At 43.5% G+C, this 21,073-nt stretch overlaps 1 pseudogene; it reads right to left on the reverse strand.

Annotated features, from left to right (window-relative positions):
- Positions 1-6,697: 6,697 nt before the first annotated feature.
- Positions 6,698-10,110, reverse strand: LOC117517242 (annotated as a pseudogene).
- Positions 10,111-21,073: the final 10,963 nt, after the last annotated feature.

Here is a 21,073-nt window from a genome sequence, read left to right on the forward strand (position 1 = left end):
TTTATTTGTTATTATCTATCGTCCACCTGGTCGTTACTGTGAGTTTCTCTGTGAATTTTCAGACCTTTTGTCTGACTTAGTGCTTAGCTCAGATAAGATAATTATAGTGGGCGATTTTAACATCCACACAGATGCTGAGAATGACAGCCTCAACACTGCATTTAATCTATTATTAGACTCTATCGGCTTTGCTCAAAAAGTAAATGAGTCCACCCACCACTTTAATCATATCTTAGATCTTGTTCTGACTTATGGTATGGAAATAGAAGACTTAACAGTATTCCCTGAAAACTCCCTTTTGTCTGATCATTTTTTAATAACATTTACATTTACCCTGATGGACTACCCTGCAGTGGGGAATAAGTTTCATTACACTAGAAGTCTTTCAGAAAGCGCTGTAACTAGGTTTAAGGATATGATTCCTTCTTTATGTTCTCTAATGTCATATACCAACACAGAGCAGAGTAGCTACCTAAACTCTGTAAGGGAGTTAGAGTATCTTGTCAATAGTTGTACATCCTCATTGAAGACAACTTTGGATGCTGTAGCTCCTCTGAAAAAGAGAGCTTTAAATCAGAAGTGTCTGACTCCGTGGTATAACTCACAAACTCGTAGCTTAAAGCAGATAACCCGTAAGTTGGAGAGGAAATGGCGTCTCACTAATTTAGAAGATCTTCACTTAGCCTGGAAAAAGAGTTTGTTGCTCTATAAGAAAGCCCTTCGTGAAGCTAGGACATCTTTCTACTCATCACTAATTTAAGAAAATAAGAACAACCCCAGGTTTCTTTTCAGCACTGTAGCCAGGCTGACAAAGAGTCAGAGCTCTATTGAGCTGAGTATTCCATTAACTTTAACTAGTAATGACTTCATGACTTTCTTTGCTAACAAAATTTTGACTATTAGAGAAAAAATTACTCATAACCATCCCAAAGATGTATCGTTATCTTTGGCTGCTTTCAGTGATGCCGGTATTTGGTTAGACTCTTCTCTCCGATTGTTCTGTCTGAGTTATTTTCATTAGTTACTTCATCCAAACCATCAACATGCTTATTAGACCCCATTCCTGCCAGGCTGCTCAAGGAAGTCCTACCATTATTTAATGCTTCAATCTTAAATATGATCAATCTATCTTTGTTAGTTGGTTATGTACCACAGGCCTTTAAGGTGGCAGTAATTAAACCATTACTTAAAAAGCCATCACTTGACCCAGCTATCTTAGCTAATTATAGGCCAATCTCCAACCTTCCTTTTCTCTCAAAGATTCTTGAGAGGGTAGTTGTAAAACAGCTAACTGATCACCTGCAGAGGAATGGTCTATTTGAAGAGTTTCAGTCAGGTTTTAGAATTCATCATAGTACAGAAACAGCATTAGTGAAGGTTACAAATGATCTTCTTATGGCTTCGGACAGTGGACTTATCTCTGTGCTTGTTCTGTTGGACCTCAGTGCTGCTTTTGATACTGTTGACCATAAAATTTTATTACAGAGATTAGAGCATGTCATAGGTATTAAAGGCATTGCGCTGCGGTGGTTTGAATCATATTTGTCTAATAGATTACAGTTTGTTCATGTAAATGGGGAATCTTCTTCACAGACTAAAGTTAATTATGGAGTTCCACAAGGTTCTGTGCTAGGACCAATTTTATTCACTTTATACATGCTTCCCTTAGGCAGTATTATTAGACGGTATTGCTTAAATTTTCATTGTTACGCAGATGATACCCAGCTTTATCTATCCATGAAGCCAGAGGATACGCACCAATTAGCTAAACTGCAGGATTGTCTTACAGACATAAAGACATGGATGACCTCTAATTTCCTGCTTTTAAACTCAGATAAAACTGAAGTTATTGTACTTGGCCCCACAAATCTTAGAAGCAGGGTGTCTAACCAGATCGTTACTCTGGATGGCATTTCCCTGATCTCTAGTAATACTGTGAGAAATCTTGGAGTTATTTTTGATCAGGATATGTCATTCAAAGCGCATATTAAACAAATATGTAGGACTGCCTTTTTGCATTTACGCAATATCTCTAAAATCAGAAAGGTCTTGTCTCAGAGTGATGCTGAAAAACTAATTCATGCATTTGTTTCCTCTAGGCTGGACTATTGTAATTCATTATTATCAGGTTGTCCTAAAAGTTCCCTAAAAAGCCTTCAGTTGGTTCAGAATGCTGCAGCTAGAGTACTGACGGGGACTAGCAGGAGAGAGCATATCTCACCCGTGTTGGCCTCCCTTCATTGGCTTCCTGTTAATGCTAGAATAGAATTTAAAATTCTTCTTCTTACTTATAAGGTTTTGAATAATCAGGTCCCCTTCTTATCTTAGGGACCTCGTAGTACCATATTACCCCATTAGAGCGCTTCGCTCTCAGACTGCGGGCTTACTTGTAGTTCCTAGGGTTTGTAAGAGTAGAATGGGAGGCAGAGCCTTCAGCTTTCAGGCTCCTCTCCTGTGGAACCAGCTCCCAATTCAGATCAGGGAGACAGATACCCTCTCTACTTTTAAGATTAGGCTTAAAACTTTCCTTTTCGCTAAGGCTTATAGTTAGGGCTGGATCGGGTGACCCTGGACCATCCCTTGGTTATGTTGCTTTAGACGTAGACTGTGTTTCATAATTATTGTATGGCCTTGCCTTGCAATGTGGAGCGCCTTGGGGCAACTGTTTGTTGTGATTTGGCGCTATACAAGAAAAAAGTTGATTGATTGATTGAGTTGATTTCTGTCTTTCCTTTGCTTCTCTAAGGCCCTTCTTCCGTTTCTCAACTTTTCTTTCCCATGCTACAATTTCACCTTGACCTTCTTTTTCTTTTTTTTTCTCACTTGTTCCACACTTCTTCTCAATACTGTTCTTTAATTTAGTTAATGACTCTTTCTGCAGGCGTCCATCAAATCCATGATCTTTTATCCACTTATCTAAGTGTTTAGTTGAATTTGGATCAATTTTATTCATGTATATCCAATCTTTTGTTTTTAGATCATCCCGGGACTTAGGTCTCTCATTTTTACTGTTAGATTTTCCCATTTTGTGTTTTCAGAACGTTTTAGACCAGTGATGGTTTGCCCCTACAGGGTCCTAATCCACTGGTGTTGTTACAATCACAGGGTAGTAATCAACTATTCTGAGAAGTGCGTTCCCTTTCGCCACCCTGGAGGGCACGGGAAGGCCTTGCCTTTGCTTCTTCTCAAAACTTACTACTTACTTTCCGGTGAGATTTTCATAGATGGGAGTCGAAGTGACTCCACACTCTCACTCAGTCACCTTTATTACACTCACACACAGTTATTTTATTTACACAAATACATAGAAACACTTTTAATAACCGTACGCGTATTCTTAGGCCAGGGGAGCTCGCCCTCCCGTGGAATTTAACTAATGTCCTGCATTGGGGGACTCCACCATCCCTGCGAGGTTTAACTGCCTTTTCACTGTGCACTTATTTTGTGTATTCTTAGGCCAGGGGAGCTCGCCCTCCCGTGGAATTTAACTAATGTCCTGCATTAGGGGACTCCACCATCCCTGCGAGGTTTAACTGCCTTTTCACTGTGCACTTATTTCCCTGTTTAACCGTGACTTTCTGTCACTATTTCAACATTTCTATTTTACGCAGACTACTGCCACCATTCACAACAACAATTTTATCAGAATCAAATTCTATACTCACACTCCGTCGGTCTCTTTCCCTCTCGGTGATCCCGTCAACCTTTCAGATCCCAGCCAACGGATTGAGCCAGTCCCGTCAAACGGTCTGAGTTACCTTGGCCAAGGATTTCTCTGGTGTCGATCACGCTCGCTGGAACCGTCAGGTCTGTTGGGATCCCGGACGAGCCCCCAGTCTTTGTCGGGTTTAGAATACTGTATCTTTGATAAGAGGAAGAGACAACCAGGCAATAAAACAAGTGAGAGATAGAATTCAATTTAAGCTCGCGAGGAGTGCAGTCAGGCTGTACACCAAAGCTACACTAAAGTCTGGCCTGCGCTCCCGCTCTTTTTATTTAGGACTTCCCTACATACATGGGCAGTACAGCTCCTGAGGGGAAGAGTGATAGCGCGTGAGCTGTTGCCGCAGAACCACTGATTGCACAATACATTCAGGACGTTCAGAACCTTTTTAATCTTGGGCTCGATTAAGATGTGTTTAAGACATCTAACGATTAATCACACTTCTTCTGACACAAGGACTAATGTATCATAATCACACTGTGGTTGGAACATTCAATTCTCTATTCTTTATCTCACTGCTCCGCTTACGGCTGCATCCTGCCTGGGTCATTTTCATATGTCCTGAAAAAGAGCTTAGCGTGCACACAGAGATACCACAACTTGCAGAAACACGTCATGTCACATATCTTAAGTAACCTTCACCCATCACATCAGTACAATACACTTTATCAGAGCAGAGAGAACTACATTCTACCAGAGCAGAGAACACAAAACATGCATGATAAAATAAAACAGTGTATCTACAGAATAACTCCAACAGTGCCCCTCTGCCCTGGACCTGCAATAGTGGCCATATGCCCAATGAGGTTCCTTCCTCATTTCCTGACTTTACACAGATTGAAGCCAGCCTCATCTACATAAATGAAGACGTGATGTACCCCCTCGGCTTCAAGCTCCATTATTCTCTAAAGAAAAAAAAAAGTCAAAATTACAATTACGTAAAAGTGACTCTAGTAGACTCTACAGTAACTGTATGATATGACAAGGCATACAGTAACAGTAATGTTTCATCAGAGTTTCTTTGAAAAGGAACTCTGTAGAGCTGTTTCATTGCCATATGGTTCCTCCTGAGGATGCAGTCTATGGTGGTCTCGCTCACAGTATTTATATTTGTAAATACTCCCTGATCTGCAATTACTGCAGCCCTGATTTCTCGCAGCCTAATGGCATTATTTGCCACAACCATGTTGACAATGGCTGCCTCCAGCTCAGCATTAAAAATTCTTATTCTACCACCAGTAGCCTTTTGATTCTATAAAAAATACATGAAAGTGGAATGTGGAAAAAAATTACATGAAGTACTGTATATTACTGTACTGCAGATATTTCTGTATATATTGTAGGCCTATAACAACATTACCTGTTCTCCTGTCAAAAAACTATGACAATTGAGGCAACAGTGTTTCTGTTTACAACAGGTTGGACACTTTGTCCAGCCTCGAAAGGCCATGATTTATAACATGATCAATTGTAGTTGCCCGAATTTCATCAGTAACTTGAGCCCTTCCAACTATACCTCCACCTCGCACACGGACTGCTCTTCCTCAAACTCCTCTACCTCTTACTCTCACTCTCATCTCCCTTAGACCTCTTTGATCCATGTTTGCAAAGAACAACAGAGGCATGGCACCTTTTAAGGCCTACTACAGACTGATTGCAAATTGAAGATTTGTGTGAAGAAGTGTCAAACAGGTGCTTCAGTGCTTGCATACCGATCAGATAGTTTCTAATACTGGGAACATATGGTTTCTGTTAGGATACCGGAGCTAAAACAATGGAGTTTTGACTGCTTGAATGACATCTATGTTAACTGATATGAAAAAGGGTGGGGAAATGTGTCAATCCAATGAGAATGGGTTAACACATTTGCAAGAGGTGTCTTTTGCTCTGCTGAGATGGTGATGATGAAGGGTGAGAGGTTCCTAGTTTCTTCAAATAGGTCAAAGCAATCAATAAAAACTGTAACTGGAGGGCATGTAATTCCTGCCTAATTCCTTCCAATGCTGTCATGGTGCTGTTAGCGAACAATGAGAATTGGCAATTTACTTTTCCTACTCCAAGCCAAGGAAATAAGGATAATACAACTTTTTTATCAGTAGTCCACAGCTTATGGGTAGATGGGACATCAGAACTCCAAATGCTGTCATATGGTTTTACCTCTTGTCTGCTTCTATGGGGGAGCATATTCGGTTGCAACAATAAAGGAGTGACGGGCTGTAGAAATAGGAACACATCTGCCATTCCAACTCGGTGGGAGGGAGATACAGGCATCATAACCACAAAGCCACATCAATCTCTTCCAGGGTACAGTACCCAGAGCATCGGGGGCCTTAAAATAATCTACACATCGTCCCCCTATTGGCCTCTGAGTATTATTAAATGACCCATTACTTAGTTTGGTGCATGGGGCTAGTATAGAGCTGCACAGTGAGGCTGCTATTTTACCCAGATTACTGAGTGGAGTTCCCATTTGTGGTATGCTGTTTTCGAAGCATGGTAATTTGGTGTGAGAAGGTAGAAATAAATTGGTTAGCAGCAGGACTTTTTGGGTGGAATCAAACTTCAGGATTCCTGTCAATTGAATGTGGCTAGGTCCCCTTGAAATGTCCGTTCCAGTGGCTATTTGTAGTGAGGCATTAAGAGTTGGCGTGAAAACCGCTGATTTCAGAATGTGGGGAAAATATCCACTTACATTTGATACTGGTATTGGAATTACCCTGGATGACGCACAGAAATGGGCAAAGCCACGCACACATAGCAGTTGGTGCTATTTTGCTGTTCAGCTAAAAATTTAGCATACATGTACCACAAGTTTGATTGGTAGGGATTTTGAGGGGTCTCATTGGACCATGGAAAGGTGTCTAAATTAGATTGTCTCTTGAGTGACTCTCCTGCTTTTTCACACCCCGTCCTTCTAGAGACAGCAGTGTCATGCCTATTATTATAAAACTTGCTTGGTTCATTTTTGGATTTTTAATCTGATTTTCCTGGGTTGTAATCTCTAATTGAGTGCTCGCCCAACTCCCTTTCAATTAGCTCATCTAATGGTTTGTCAAATCTTTGGTCAGCAAGAATGTTTCTGATTGTGTTCAATGTTCTGTCAGGTGTTGTTGCTGGAGCACACTGAGACAAATGATACCAAGTACCTTCCTTGGTCTCCACCTGTACTGAGTGTAAGTTTGCCTTTATCACTTTGTGTGGACCAGTCCACCTTGGTTCTGTCCACTTCCTCTTGGTGACCTTCAACCAGATCCAGTCACCTGGATCTACTTTATTCCCTACAGGTCCCTGTTGAGGATTGCTTTCTCGTTGCTGCACCTGGAATGAGAGTGAGGCTACCAATGCAGTTAGCAGCGAATAATAGGTAGTGTGTTGTATTTCACTGATATCTTATGCCAGTGGCAGCTGGATTGGGAAAAGTCCTTCCTGTGCAAAGTTCATGCGGAGAGAATCCCGTCGATGAGTTAACAGAAGCCCTGATAGCCATCAAAGCAATTGGCAATGCCTGCACCCAGGTCAGTTTTGAGTCAGCACAAATTTTAACCAGCTTCTCCTTTAGTGTCCGATTTGCTCTCTCCACCAGTCCTTAGGACTGTGGGTGATAAACGGAGCCAAATCTGTGTTTAATGCCCATACTTTTCTCGACTCTAGCCAAATCTTCATTTTTGAAATGTGAACCATTGTCTGATCTGATTGATCTTGGAAACCCATGTCTAGGTATGAACTGATTGATCAGATATTTGCACACTGATGCAGCATCTTCCTTTTTGGTGGGGATGGCCTCTACCCACTTTTCATAGCAATCAACAATGACCAGCAAGTACCTGTAACCTTGAGTTCGGTTTTCTGGGCCCATGTCTGTGTAATCAATTACTATGTCCTGAAACGGAGCAGTTGGCACCGGATATGACCCCATTGTGGGGGTCATGCCTGGACGCGCATTGTACTCCAGACATACCTTGCAATACCTTTCCAATTGATGTTTAATCAGTTCAGTTAGTCTGGGCTGCCACCAGTGTTCTGACACAATTTTTTCTGTCTGCCTTCTTGACAAATGAGCCATACCATGTGCTCCATCAATTATGATATGTGCCAATGCTGATGGTAAGCAGATTCTCACATCAATAAATCTCCAAAGTCTGTCCTTTTCTATTGCTCCATATTGTTTCCACACTGATTTCTCATATGCTCCTGCATCATCTTGCATTTCACACACATCCCACTTTGTTAATGTATGTCCTAGCAACTCTGCTTCTTCCTCTTCTGAGTACATAATCAACTCTTCTTGGTAGCCTGCAGCTGCCTTTGCTGCCATGTCTGACTGATTGTTTCCTTCATAGAATTTACTGCTTGGTCTTTTGAATGTCCTCTGCATTTTACTACAGCCAGTTTGTTAGGTCCCATCATGGCTTCTGCCAGGTGAGTCACTATGTCATAATATTTTACAGGTTGTCCTGCTGCTGTCAGAAAGTCAGTCCTGTACCATCTTGCCAACTCCTAGTGAACTACACCATAAGCATAGGCAGAGTCAGTGTAGATTGTCACATTTTCACCTTTTGAATGTTTTAGCGCTTCAGCTAATGCATGTAATTCTGCTCTCTGCACGGATGGCTTGTTGAGGATCTGTCCTGATGCTACTGTCCTGAATGTCCCTGAGTTTGGGTAGAGTTCAACTACAGCGAATCCTGCCTTTAGCCCTTCCATTGGGCTTCTCCAGCAACATCCATCTGTGAACAGAATCCTTGTTGCTCCCAACAGTGGTTCTGCTTGTAAATCCTGCCTTAATTTCACATCTGCTTCCACCTTTTCTTCACATCTGTGTGCGGGTAGAGGATCCATAGTGTCGGCCATATTTACACCTTCAGTGCTGTAGGTGATGTGTGGCTGCAACAAAATGGCTTCCAGTCTGGTTTGTCTTAGGCTTGTCATGGTGAAAGCCTTGGATGAGACAAATCATGCAACCGTATGTGAGGTCAGTACTGTCAGTGGGTGAGACGTCACTATGTGTGCTGTTTATGTGATTGTTTTAGCCACTGCTGCTGCATGTTTTGTGCATGGAGGTTGTCCTTGTTCCACTGAGTCAAGTTTTGAACTGTAGTACTTTAGTACCTTTCTCTCACCCCCTTTTTTCTGATATAGGGCAGCATTAACAACTCCCCCTTTTTCAGAAACATTCAGGAAGAAGGGATCATCATAATTGGGTTCAGCCAACGAGGCTGCTTTTGCTAAATGTTGTTTCACCTGAATAAACTGTTGCTCTCCTTCTGTAGTCCAGTTTAGAGCTGCTTTCAGGTTTCTGTGCCCTTTTTCTTTTACCAGTCCCCTCAGGAGTGCAGTGTTGTCCACATAGGATGGTACATAATTTCTGCAGTATCCAATCAGTCCCAAAAATGACAGCATTTCTTTCACTGTTTCAGGTTGTTTGTGATGCAGAATAGTTTCCAGCTGTCCGGAGGAAACTGATTTACCAGCAGCAGAGATTACTCTGCTCAGGAATGAAACCTGAGGTCTTGCCACTTGTAGTTTGACCTTACTAACCTTGAAACCTTTGTCTGCTAATGTTTGCAGGACGATGCGTGTAGCTTCCAAACAGGAGCTGTCTGATTCAGCTGCAATAAGGACGTCATCCACATACTGGACAAGAAGCACTCCAGAGGGCAGCTGTACATCTTTAATCAGATGTTTGAGAGCATGATTAAATAAACCTGGAGACAATACAAAGCCCTGTGGCAGAGAAGTGTATGTGTATTGCTTTCCCAAATATGTGAATGCAAAAAATCTTTGGAGTTGAACCGACAAAGGAACACTAAAAAACGCATTTGCCAGATCAGTTACTGTGAAGAACTTATGTTTTGGCGTTAGCAATGACAAGGCTGTGAATGGATTAGGAACAGGGAGGCACTTTGTCTGAACGATGTCATTAATACATCTCAAATCGTACACCATGCGGTATTTCTCTGTGTTTGGTTTTGGAACAGGTAAAATAGGAGTGTTGTAGTCAGATTCGGTCTTGATCAAAACACCGGAGTCAATTAGCCCTTCAATGGTGGTCTTTATGCCTTGTGCAGCCGCGTCTGAAATGGGATACCGTGGAATCCAAACAGGTGGACCAGGTTTGACCTCAAACATAACAGTCAATACATCAATACATCCAACATCTGTTGGAAAGGTGGCCCACAATTTCTGGGGCATGCGGTCCAACAGAGGTTTGGTATTCTCATGGTCAATTTGTTCTGTACCATGATGTCGTTCCAAAAACTGTTTTTCCAAAATACACTATCACGTAAGGACCAAGGAATGTAGTAGGCTTTCTGGGACGGTGAGTACTTGACTTGGGGCAACTGAGAGTTCTGCCAGTCCATAGTTTCTTTTTGCCTCTTAGTCATGGGACCCAATTCTTTTGCTTGGTGTCCAGAATGCAATTCAAGCGAGACATGAGGGTAAGAAACATCAGAGAGTGCAAACCACTCATTTTGTTCTGCATCTAGTTCCACCACTGCAACAACACCTTCAGGACCGACAAACAACCCATCAGAGACAATGAACCAACGTGTCTGATCAAGCTGCTCTTAAAATGCTTCATCATACACAAGGTCAGTTTGCCTGGTGTAATTTAGGGTGACATGAAAAGGGTCTTGTGGAGGAACATAAGGTTCAAGGATTCATGGACTGGAGATGCTTTATTCTCATTTTAAGAATTCTCTGTGTTGGTCATTTTTCTCTGAGCCACAGTTTCTTCCCAGGCTTTACAGGCACGAAGCTGTATTACAGCATTGTGATAATGAATATGATTTTTCTCAGTTGTTTTGCACAATTTTTTTGGTCTTGATTTTAAACAGGTCCTTATTTTCTGCTTGCAATTTTTGTGCTTCTAATTTTTTATTCAGAACTACTCTGTACTGGTCTTCCAATGCAGTCAGCATTTTTTGACGAGTACTGAGAGCATTTTTCATTTCAGGCCATTTTAGCTCCTCTCCTTCCTGCATGTCACTGAGAATTGTTTCTAAAATTTTTTCTTCTGGTTTACGATTTTTCTCTTCTACAGATTTCAAATAGAATGTCTTGAAAGTGGACCAAAGGTAATAAATGATCTGGGTTCAGACATTGTCAATTTTAGTGTTATATCACTGATACGGAGACACACTAATTGCTCTCGAACACACACGAACAATTTAACACACAGTTGCCGGTAATGTCCCCCTTGTGCTCACGTGGCCTCAGATCAAGATCAATGATCAAGCTTCTGCTACAATTGTGCAATGGGGAGAACCCCTGATTGCAGCGGATCAGTTCTGGGTGTTACTTACAATCTTGATCTGGCTTTAACAAAGGGAACAGTCCAACAATTCAACCACCCACACTAAATACCCACAAACTCCTCAGTGAACCCTTTATTGTTTCAGGAATCTTCCGTCGTGGAGGAATGTTGAATTCTCTGGTACCTCTCAACACGACACTCTTCGGTACCTAGGGGGACTTATCACTGAGGAGCGAACCAGCCCAGCACAAAGTACCACCAGAAAATACAAACCCAAACAAAATAGCAATTATAATGTAACACAGGACCAACAGATCAACAGATACTTGTTCTCGTTTAGTTTTTCTGAACCTAATTATAATTAAATATATAAATGAATGAAATATATAAAAACTAATTATATATAATAATTAAATCTATTATACTGAATTATTGTGCACCTTTTTACTCTATTCCGGAATTGATTTTGAGACATACAAACATTTAAGACAGACGCATCAGAGATCACACACTCAGCTTTGTGATGAAACCAGATAGGCACCTTTTATGAGGGATCAAACACCTTCCTTCCAGGATCAAACACCTGGTTATCAGGGATCACACACCCTATTGAGGGATCAAACACCCTCCTTCCAGGATCAAACACCTGGTTATCAGGGATCACACACCCTGTTCCTATCTAGGGATCAAACACTCTCCTTCCAGGATTAAACACCTGGGTATCAGGGATCACACACCCTATTGAGGGATCAAACACCCTCCTTCCAGGATCAAACACCTGGTTATCTGGGATCACACACCCTGTTCCTATCTAGGGATCAAACACCCTCCTTCCAGGATCAAACACCTGGGTATTAGGGATCACACACCCTATTGAGGGATCAAACACCCTCCTTCCAGGATCAAACACCTGGGTATCAGGGATCACACATCCTGCTTCGAATTTGGTACTAATAACTTTTGTGATATGATTTGATCTGCTGTAAAACATACTTTAAGCATGAGCAAGACGTCTGCTTTTCTTCAAATACCACAATTTTTGGAAATGGCCAATAGGACAATTTTGTTGAAAAAGGTTTGCCCTTACCTTTGTGTCGGGTACCCTTTAAAGTGGTGTTTAGAGAAATTAGGATGCCTTTAAGTCCGGGAGAAGTCTCCGTTGATGTTCCTTAAAAGTTTTGACAAACAGAGATAAAAGTAGGTTAAATCAGTGAATACTGTAAAATTGTATAATAAATTCTATTTGCCACTGCCCCACGTTGGGCGCCAATTTTGTTGGGGGAAGAACCTACAAAAATAACCTTTACTCAAAACATAGAAAATCTCAGAATTCCCCTCGTGAGTCCGTGGGCAGTGCAAATAGAATACACAGACAACGATAATTTGAATTCAAGTTAATCCTACCAGGTTTATTTGTCATGATTGGGTCTGTGGGGGGGTTATTGTTTATTGCTTTGGGTATGCATTTAGTTTTTGCACTGAGGTTTGGTGGCTGGATTACTTTTGTGTTGTTTGGTGTTGGGTGTTTCCCTCCTGTCTGCCCTTCCTGTGGCCACGCCTCTTTCTGGATCTTTCCTCACACACCGGCGGTGCATTTACCCTGATTATTAGTCAAACCTTCTTCCTCTCTCACTTGCGAGATTGTTATGCCTTGTGCCTCATTCGAGCGTGTTTTCACAGTCCTGTTTTTGCTTTACCGTGTATTGACCTGTCTGCCTGTTTCTGGAACCTGTGTCTGCCAAATGCTTCGGTTACTGTTGATATTTTTGGACTGTCTTTTTGTGTACCTACTCACGCAAGTTCTGACATTAAACTCTGTGAAGCTGAGACCTGAATCCTGCATTTGTGTCCGATCACTTGGTGCCATCTGGCCCATCAGAACAATCTCGCCAACAATGGACACAGCGGATTCAGATCCCATTCGTCTGACATTGCGCGCACAAGCTCACCAGCTGGCGCAGCATGAAGACAAATTATTCGCTCTTCATACCAGCCTCAGTGAACTATCCAAATGACAAGACATGCTCCTCTCATCCCTCAGCACGCAGGTGAGCCAGCTCCTGAGTCGTTTGGACGTGCCACACCCACTGCCGTCTCGAGCCGAAGCAACTGCTAATCTACTTCCGGGACCAGCTCCAGAGACACCGTCACCCTATTATAACCCAGTGATGTGTAACCAGCTCTCCCCACCCAAACGATTCTCAGGGGAATCAGGAGATGTTCATCTATTCATTACACAGTGTGAACTCCATTTTGAGCTGATGTCATCTACGTTCCCGTCCGACAGGGCGAAGATAGCGTACATGATATCCAATCTTATGGGGAGAACTGCATCCTGGGCCACTGCTGAGTGGAGCCGCCACTCCGACACCTGCCAATCACTCCAGAGATTCACTGCGGCTTTGAAGCAAGTGTTTCAGCACACGTCACCAGGCCGTGAGGCTGCAAGCTCTCTCATGCGCCTCTGACAGGGCAGACAGTGGATGACGGACTATGCCATAGACTTCCGCATCCTGGCCGCTCAAAGCGAGTGGAACTTCGCAGCGCTGTCAGACGCTTTCGTCCAAGGACTCGCCGATGAAGTTAAGGATCGGCTGATTGCTGTTGATCTCCCGGACGATCTCGACACATTAATCGCGCTCGCCATAACAATTGACAACCGAAGATCAGAATCATCGCTCACAGCACGACCAAGTGATGCGGCTCCTTGTGGATCAAGAAAGAAGCAAGAGGAATCTATGCAGCTGGGACGCGCCCGTCTGTCAGCAGAAGAGCACCACCAACATCAACTTGAGAGATGCTGTTTCTACTGCAGTCAGCATGGACATCTGATCGCATGTTGCCAGGTCAGGGGTGCTCCACAAAATAAGCCAGCAGTCCGGGTGAGTCAAAGCCAGATTTTTTCTCCTTCAAAAAACTCTGTTCAAGCCACGCTTTCTGGTAATGGTCATTCAGTTGTGTTGCCAGTTTTTGTGGATTCAGGTTCGGATGCCAATTTACTCCACACCTCTTTCGTCAGAGATCTGAACCTGAGAACACACAGTCTCCGGTGCCCTCTAGAGGTCAAAGTGGTGGATGGCAGTATTTTGGGAAAAATCACTCAATCAGTACAATTGACTTTTTCTGATAACCATACTGAGACCATCAGTTTTCATGTTTTCAATAATATGACTCACCAGGCTATACTGGGGCACCCCTGGCTTATACAACACAAACCCCACATTTGACTTGGCCAATGGCCATATTGTTTTTTGGGGTCCACATTGTAGCAAGACATGTTTATTAAACCGCCAAGCCATGCATGCCACTTCAGATCCTGATCTGACTGGAGTCCCACAGTGCTACCATGATTTGGCTAAGGTGTTTACGCAGATGATACCCAGCTTTATCTATCCATGAAGCCAGAGGACACACACCAATTAGCTAAACTGCAGGATTGTCTTACAGACATAAAGACATGGATGACCTCTAATTTCCTGCTTTTAAACTCAGATAAAACTGAAGTTATTGTACTTGGCCCCACAAATCTTAGAAACATGGTGTCTAACCAGATCCTTACTCTGGATGGCATTACCCTGACCTCTAGTAATACTGTGAGAAATCTTGGAGTCATTTTTGATCAGGATATGTCATTCAAAGCGCATATTAAACAAATATGTAGGACTGCTTTTTTGCATTTACGCAATATCTCTAACATTATCAATCAATCAATCAATTTTTTTATATAGCGCCAAATCACAACAAACAGTTGCCCCAAGGCGCTTTATATTGTAAGGCAAGGCCATACATTAGAAAGGTCTTGTCTCAGAGTGATGCTGAAAAACTAATTCATGCATTTATTTCCTCTAGGCTGGACTATTGTAATTCATTATTATCAGGTTGTCCTAAAAGTTCCCGGAAAAGCCTTCAGTTAATTCAAAATGCTGCAGCTAGAGTACTAACGGGGACTAGAAGGAGAGAGCATATCTCACCCATATTGGCCTCTCTTCATTGGCTTCCTGTTAATTCTAGAATAGAATTTAAAATTCTTCTTCTTACTTATAAGGTTTTGAATAATCAGGTCCCTTCTTATCTTAGGGACCTCATAGTACCATATCACCCCAATAGAGCGCTTCGCTCTTTGACTGCAGGCTTACTTGTAGTTCCTAGGGTTTGTAAGAGTAGAATGGGAGGCAGAGCCTTCAGCTTTCAGGCTCCTCTCCTGTGGAACCAGCTCCCAATTCGGATCAGGGAGACAGGCACCCTCTCTACTTTTAAGATTAGGCTTAAAACTTTCCTTTTTGCTAAAGCTTATAGTTAGGGCTGGATCAGGTGACCCTGAACCATCCCTTAGTTATGCTGCTATAGACTTAGACTGCTGGGGGGTTCCCATGATGCACTGAGTGTTTCTTTCTCTTTTTGGTCTGTATGCACCACTCTGCATTTAATCATTAGTGATTGATCTCTGCTCCCCTCCACAGCATGTCTTTTTCTTGGTTCTCTCCCTCAGCCCCAACCAGTCCCAGCAGAAGACTGCCCCTCCCTGAGCCTGGTTCTGCTGGAGGTTTCTTCCTGTTAAAAGGGAGTTTTTCCTTCCCACTGTCGCCAAGTGCTTGCTCACAGGGGGTCGTTTTGACCGTTGGGGTTTTTACGTAATTGTTGTATGGCTTTGCCTTACAATATAAAGCGCCTTGGGGCAACTGTTTGTTGTGATTTGGCGCTATATAAATAAAATTGATGTTGATGTTGATGTTTAGCAAAACTAAGGCTAAGTCTCTTCCAACGCATCACAGTTATGACTGTCCCATTGATTTATTACCTGGTTCAAATCCCCTGCGGGGAAAATTGTTTTCTTTGTCAGGCCCTGAACGTAAAGCTATGGAAGAATATATCCAGGAATCCCTCGCGGCGGGTCTGATCCGTCCTTCACCTTCACCTGCGGGCGCAGGGTTTTTCTTTGTTGGAAAAATGATAAATCCCTTCGTCTGTGTATTGATTGCCGGGGTCTTAATGAGGTCACAGTTAAGAACAAATATCCCCTTCCATTATTGTCCTCAGCTATTGAACTGTTAGAAGGGGCCAAGATATTTACCAAACTAGACCTTCGTAATGCCTATCATTTGGTTCGGATCCGAGAAGGTGACGAATGGAAAACTGCCTTCAACACCCCGACCGGCCATTATGAATACTTGGTTATGCCCTTTGGGCTTACTAATGCACCTGCTGTGTTTCAAGGGTTGGTTAATGATGTACTGAGGGACTTCCTAGATAAATTTGTTTTTGTTTATTTGGATGACATTCTGATCTTCTCCCCAGATGAAGACACACATAAGTGACATGTCCGGACCGTTTTGCAACGTCTATTAGAGAACCAGCTATACGTCAAGGCGGAAAAATGTGAGTTCCACAAACCCACTGTGTCTTTTTTGGGATTTGTGATATCTGAGGGGGAGATTCAGATGGATCCAACCAAAACAGCAGCTGTAGCAGAATGGGATACTCCTCGCAATCGCAAGGAGGTCCAACGGTTTCTAGGCTTCGCTAACTTTTATCGAAAGTTCATACGAAATTTTAGTACCGTGGTGGCTCCCTTACACAATCTTACCTCCATTCACCAGGTGTTTGTCTGGTCTCGTGAGTGTGAGGAAGCTTTCCGGGAGCTAAAGAAAAGGTTTATGTCCGCCCCTGTGCTGCTCCTCCCTGATCCTGGTCGGCAGTTTGTGGTTGAAGTAGATGCCTCTGACGTTGGGGTGGGGGCGGTACTTTCACAAGTTAGTTCCTCTGATAATAAAATGCATCCTTGTGCGTTCTTATCCAAAAAGCTATCTCCCGCCGAGCGCAACTACGACATAGGTGACAGTGAGCTGTTGGCCGTTAAGGTTGCCTTGGAGGAGTGGCGTCACTGGCTAGAGGGGGCCCAGTTACCATTTCTCGTTCGAACTGACCACAAGAACCTGGAATACTTACGCACGGCCAAAAGACTTAATGCCAGGCAAGCTCGATGGTCACTGTTCTTCAGCCATTTCAACTTTACAGTCTCCTACTGACCGGGCTCTGACAATGGCAAGCTGGACTCTCTGTCACGCCGGTTCGAGTCTGGGGGCCACACCTCTGAACCACAAACTGTACTTCCCTCAGCGTGCTTTGTTTCTGCCCTCACATGGGGAATAGAGGATAAGGTTAAGGCAGTGTCGGAAGAAGAGCCTGTGCCTCAAGGGTGCCCAGAGGGGTTACTGTTTGTACCACAGACAATCCGAGGCAAGGTCATTCGCTGGGCTCATGATAGTCAGTTTACGTGCCACCCAGGCATTAGAAAGACTAAGTGGGTGATACTTCAACGCTTTTGGTGGCCTTTTGGTTTTTCGTTTATCTTTGATGTCTTTTAGTAGAATGCAATGGGCCCCAAACCTGGGGTCTAAAGTTGCACCCTAGGCTCTATAGTTATCCTAACCAGATCTGGCATTGTATCCGAGGGCTCTCTTCAAGATGGTGATCGTTCCCTTAATTGCAGACAACTGCACCTTATGTGCACTTGGGTGGCCTGGGATTGCCTCAAGGTATTTCTTCAGGTTCTTCTTCATCAGGCCTGTTCCTCCCACCACAACTGGGATGATATCGATGTCTTTCAATGACCATGTTGTTCGTAGGTCATTTTTCTGGTCTTGGTATTTCGAGATCTTTCCCCTTTCAGACTATGTTAACGCCTGCCATATTTGCGCTGCCCAAAAATCATCCAATCAGAGACCATCCAGCGAGTTACTTCCTCTCTCAGTCCCCAAACGTCCATGGTCGCATATAGCCATAGACTTTGTCACTGGCCTTCCGGTTTCGCAAGGTCACACCGTGATTCTTACAGTTATTGACTGGTTTTCCACGATGTGTCACTTTTTACCTCTCCCTAAACTCCCCACAGCCAAGAGGACTGCTGGGGTTCTGCTTCAGCACGTGTTTAAGCTGCATGGATTTCCGCAGGATATAGTGTCTGACCGGGGCCCTCAGTTTGTGTCCCATTTCTGGGCTGAATTTTGCAAGTTGATCGGTGCAACAGCTAGTCTTACATCCGGGTATCATCCACAGGCCAATGGCCAGGTCGGACATGCTAATCAAGAACTGGAGAAGGGACTTCACATTCTAGCATCCCACAGTCCATCAAACTGGGCTGTACAACTTCATTGGGTGGAACTGGCCATAACCAACTTCCGACCTCAGCCACCAGTTATTCCCCTTTCCATGTGGTACACGGTTATCAGCCAGCTCTGTTTTTTCCATGGACTCATCTTCTTCTGTCCTCTCTGCACTAGCTCTTATCCAGCGCTGCAGGAGGATCTGGGTCCGGGCTTGGTGAACCTTGCTCAAGACCTCCTCCTCATACAAGACAGCAGCGGACCGCCATCGTTCTCCTGCGCCTCCCTACGTGCCCGGCCAGTGGGTTTGGTTGTCGACTAGGGATCTGCCACTTCGGGGACAATTTGTAAGCTCATGCCCAGGTTTGTGGGTCCCTTTCCCATCACCAAGGTGATCAACCCTGTGTCAGTTCGTCTGCGTCTCCCTGGGGCATTGCAGGTCCATCCTACATTCCACGTGAGTCGTGTGAAACCTGTGAGGACTAGCCCTTTGTGCCCTCTGGCCGGTCCCCCGCCGCTCTCCCGGTTCGTGGGTGGCGGTCCCGCCTTCTCTGTTTGCCACCTCCTGGGTGCTCGTCGTCAGGGCCAGGCATGCAGTACTTGGTGGACTGGGAGGGCTACGGTCCTGAGGAGCATTCCTGGGTGCCGTCCCGCTTCATCCTGGATCCGGCTCTCATCCATGACTTTCATGCCTCGCTTTCGGGGGGTTCCTGGGCTGTCCGGTGCCGGCCGTGGGGCAGGGGTGATGTTATGATGGGGTCTGTGGGAGGGTTATTGTTTATTGCTTTGGGTATGCATTTAGTTTTTGCACTGGGGTTTGGTGGCTGGATTTCTTTTGTGTTGTTTGGTGTTGGGCGTTTCCCTCCTGTCTGCCCTTCCTGTGGCCACGCCTCTTTCTGGATCTTTCCTCACACACCTGCGGTGCATTTACCCTGATCACATCCCCTTTATTAGTCAAACCTTCTTCATCTCTCATTTGCAAGATTGTTGTGCCTTGTGCCTCATTCAAGCATTTGTCTTCAGAGTTTTCACAGTCCTGTTTTTGCTTTACCGTATCGACCTGTCTGCCTGTGTCTGGAACCTTTCTCTGCCAAATGCTTCGGTTACTGTTGATATTTTTGGACTGTCTTTTTGTGTACCGACTCACGCAAGTCCTGACATTAAACTCTGTGAAGCTGAGACCTGAATCCTGCATTTGTGTCCGATCACTTGGTGCCATCTGGCCCGTCATTATTAAAACAGCAGTGCAGATCAGTCATCAAAAATCATTCATCTTTGCGCAAAAATGGGTTCAGAATGCATACACATCTTTAATAACACCAGAAAACCGATACCCACAGCATGTGCAGCAAAAAGAACTCTCTTCTTTTCCAAAACAGAGATTTTTAAGCTTGCAGTTCAGAAATCTGTCCGGGCGGGGCTCCCAGTCCCGCACGTCAATCTGTCCGGGCGCAATCAGTCTAAGCACAAAACATGTAACTCCATGGAATAAAGCAGGCATTGTTGTTAATCCTTAATCGTCCAACGTTGTGATGGGAACTGATTTGATAATTGCCCTGGGTGCCGAGGTTTACCAGCACATACACCCCCGCTTTCTGCCTTTCACGGCAAAGTGTAACTAATTAATGTAGAATAGTGTTAATGAATCACTTTTTTCTTCTTTTCAGCTCCGTATGAAAACAGGTCCATGTGTTCAGTTCAGTGGCGTTATTGTGTCTCTACAGACACTTTCATAGTTATTGTGTCTCTACAGACACTTTCAGATAACAAATAACTCAATCATTGTTCTTCCTGTGGATGCAAAGATGCAAAGCAAAGCAAAGGAAGAACCATCATTTCAGTCTTATCAGAGTTGAAAAGTAGGACGTTTCTAGACATCCAACTTCTCACTGCTACAAGGCAATCTTCTAAGGATTTTATGTGAACGGGATTACCAGGTCAGGTTTTAGAATTCATCATAGTACAGAAACAGCATTAGTGAAGGTTACAAATGATCTTCTTATGGCCTCGGACAGTGGACTCATCTCTGTGCTTGTTCTGTTAGACCTCAGTGCTGCTTTTGATACTGTTGACCATAAAATTTTATTACAGAGATTAGAGCATGCCATAGGTATTAAAGGCACTGCGCTGCGGTGGTCTGAATCATATTTGTCTAATAGATTACAATTTGTTCATGTAAATGGGGAATCTTCTTCACAGACTAAAGTTAATTATGGAGTTCCACAAGGTTCTGTGCTAGGACCAATTTTATTCACTTTATACATGCTTCCCTTAGGCAGTATTATTAGACGGTATTGCTTAAATTTTCATTGTTACGCAGATGATACCCAGCTTTATCTATCCATGAAGCCAGAGGACACACACCAATTAGCTAAACTGCAGGATTGTCTTACAGACATAAAGACATGGATGACCTCTAATTTCCTGCTTTTAAAATCAGATAAAACTGAAGTTATTGTACTTGGCCCCACAAATCTTAGAAACATGGCGTCTAACCAGATCCTTACTCTGGATGGCATTACCCTGACCTCTAGTAATACTGTGAGAAATCTTGGAGTCATTTTGATCAGGATATGTCATTCAAAGCGCATATTAAACAAATATGTAGGACTGCTTTTCTGCATTTACACAATATCTCTAAAGTCAGAAAGGTCTTGTCTCAGAGTGATGCTGAAAAACTAATTCATGCATTTATTTATTCTAGGCTGGACTATTGTAATTCATTATTATCAGGTTGTCCTAAAAGTTCCCTAAAAAGCCTTCAGTTAATTCAAAATGCTGCAGCTAGAGTACTGGCGGGGACTAGAAGGAGAGAGCATATCTCACCCATATTGGCCTCTCTTCATTGGCTTCCTGTTAATTCTAGAATAGAATTTAAAATTCTTCTTCTTACTTATAAGGTTTTGAATAATCAGGTCCCATCTTATCTTAGGGACCTCGTAGTACCATATCACCCCAATAGAGCGCTTCGCTCTCAGACTGCAGGCT

This window comes from Thalassophryne amazonica, chromosome 9, assembly GCF_902500255.1.
Source record: "Thalassophryne amazonica chromosome 9, fThaAma1.1, whole genome shotgun sequence".
Classification (NCBI taxonomy): Eukaryota; Metazoa; Chordata; class Actinopteri; order Batrachoidiformes; family Batrachoididae; genus Thalassophryne; species Thalassophryne amazonica.